Source organism: Amphiura filiformis, chromosome 15, assembly GCF_039555335.1.
Source record: "Amphiura filiformis chromosome 15, Afil_fr2py, whole genome shotgun sequence".
Classification (NCBI taxonomy): domain Eukaryota; kingdom Metazoa; phylum Echinodermata; class Ophiuroidea; order Amphilepidida; family Amphiuridae; genus Amphiura; species Amphiura filiformis.
Genome location: NC_092642.1, coordinates 18,728,697 through 18,731,760, shown reverse-complemented (window position 1 = coordinate 18,731,760; position 3,064 = coordinate 18,728,697).

The following is a 3,064-nucleotide window of genomic DNA, read 5'->3' as shown; positions in this document are numbered from 1 at the left end:
TTGTGTTTCGCGAATCGTGTTTCTTCATCTGAAAACACCCCTTATTTCGCGAAATTTACGACGAGCATGAATACCCACAGATGCACGGAGTGCGGGGACCGGGGTGTAAATTGCCGTTTCCATGGAAACTGTCTTCTCTTTGAGTTCCCCAATAGCTTAAAAATGATCAAAAATCACTAAAACACGCATTTTAGGCCTACTTGTGAATTCCAAGAGTTCATAGGTCAAAAACCATAGGTTACAGAAAAATGTTATAATTGACTTTTTTTATTCATACATCCATCTTAGCAAATTGATACACTTTCCATGATGCATAAGTCATTTTTTCAAAATATTTCCCATGTAAAAATTACATTTTTTGGTCAAAACTGAACAAAAATCTCCAAAAAATGGCATTTTTACCCATAAATATAGATGTATTGAATTAAGCGATGATTTTGTTTACATATTTAAAATATCCTTGTGACATGTGTTCTTCACACTAAATATGAACTTTAGGCCTACTCCATTTAGTTTTCAAGAAATCGCTAGTTATAAAAATGTGCCATTTTAGGTAAAAAATAACAAAAAAATCCTTAAATGGCATGACCGTTACCATGGAAACGGAATAGAACGCATGGTTCGGACTTTCTAAATTTTGAAAACGGGGGGGGGACACGTGCCCAATAGGAAAATTCCTTAGGAAAATGATCAAAACCGGCTTGTGCAGGGCAGGGGGGAGGTGCCCCGGGCGCCACCCTCAGGGGGTGCCAAATTGACCATTCAGGATAGATTCTGCGCCCTCCAAGCACAAAATCAATTGAAAGAACATTTTAAGACCGATATTCAACTTCTAGTCAGGCGGCATAGGACACGCAATTCGGACGTACGAGGCTGGCGAAGATACAGGGCTGACAGCCCCATTCACAATACACGGTTAGCGATTATAAATGGACAATTATTAAAAACATACTTGCAGTGGGGTACTTTGCAGAACCCCAACGGTTTTAGAGTAAGATAATTTTGCTTTGACACCACATAACAAATTTAGAATTGTTTGTGAAGATTTCATGAGTATGTGTTAATCCAATGGCGACGTCAAAAATAGCGATATCGCATCCACCATCATCTGCTTCTAGTACGGTAACCAAAATTTATTAGTGGTAGGCCCTATTGTCCAAAATTTCGAGCGCTCCGCACGCAATTGTTTCAAGAATGGGGGTGGGGGGGTGGGGGCATTTTGTATCTTTAGACTTTAGCCCTCGGGGCACCACAACCCCTAGCTACGCGCGCCACTGCCAGCGTCTAATATATTCTCGGGTTGGGGGGGATAGGGGCGCCAATTTTGTTTCTTGCCCCGGGCGCCACCAACCCTAGTTACGTCACTGCCGGTGCCCCCAATCATGGTCGGTAGTTACCGTACCCCCCCAATATGATGACCCACGTTACGCCACTGGGTATATAGGAGCTACAGCTAGGGAGCCAGTGAAAATTGAAGGAAGAAAATGGACGTGAAAAAGAGAAAAGAAAAGAAGGAGGAAAAAGGGACGGAACAGAAGCTGATAAAAAATTTGTGTAGTTTCGAAGAGATGAGACAATCAGACAAAGTAAAGACTCACTTACTCAAAGTCACTCACTCACTCCGACTCACCCCCTCACTCACGCACGTGCACCCCCCCTCACTCACTCACTCACTCACTCATTCATTCACTCACTCACTCACTCACTCACTCACTCACTCGATCAATCGAACAATCAATCAACCAATCAATCAAGCAATCAATTAATCAACCAATCAATAAATCAATCAATCAATAAATCAAATCCCACAATCAATCAATCAATCCCGCAATCAATCAATCAATCAATCCCGCAATCAATCAATCAATCCCGCAATCAATCAATCAATCCCGCAATCAATCAACCAACCAATCAATCAATCAATCAAACACTTTGGTTGCAGTATATCTTCAGATTTAGAGAACCCCATTTGAATACCTCATAAACTTCGAATTATAAAATTTCTTTATATTCTAAGACTGAAATTGCATGGTATTAAGGGATCTAAAATGAGCGTTTATATTTGGGTTTCGACAGTATTTTTTGTGGGACCTGAGAGCACCCCAGACCTATCGAATTGCATTCTGAATACGAAGCATGTCTTTCTGATATCAAATAATTTTCATTTTTTGAAAATCACAATATTATACAAATTTTATGACAAATTAAAAAGTTTGATATTTTTCAAATTTTTGATATAATACAGTCCTCGAAGTAAATTATATAAATCTAATGATATATTCTTAAAGTGTATGTAGCAGGGAGGAAAAGCCGACGGTCAATTGAAAATTTTGACCTTTCATATTGAAGATATGGATTTTTTCCCAAAAAGACCTAATTTTTTTGGGTGTTTTGGAAAAAAAATCCATATCTTCAATACCAAAGGTTAAAATTTTCAATTGATCGTCGGCTTTTCATCCCACCTAAATACACTTTAAGTATAAATCATCAGATTTATAAAGTTTACTTCAAGTACTGTTAAATATCAAAAATATCGATTTTAATGATTTGCCATAAAATGTGTATTAAATTGCAAATTTCAAAAAAATCAAAATTATTTGATATCAGAATGACATTCTTCGTATTCAGAATGCAATTCGATATGTCTCTGAATCTGAATCTGATGGTACTCTCAACACCTCCTTCGGAGGTCAGGCGAGAGGATGTAGAGGGGTGCTTTCGGTTACTTATTCTCGTTGGGTGCTTTCTTCCTGGCTGAAGATCTGCTCAGCCACGGCTGTCTTGAATTGTGTAGATAGTTTAATGTCCACTAGTTGTTGCGGCAGGTTGTTCCAACTCTTGGTTGTGAGTGGGAAATATGAGTTCATGTATTGATCAGTTCCCCGATCAGTTCTTCCTGTTAGTCTACTGTAAGATTGATTGTGGCTGAGGCGTGAAGATTTGCGCGTTTGGACCGGCTGCACGAATTCGTATGTCTGGTGTGCTCTAATGTCCCAAAATAAATACTGTCCAAACGTTCATACCCCATAGCCCTTAACTATTATGGACAAAATAAAAGATTTAT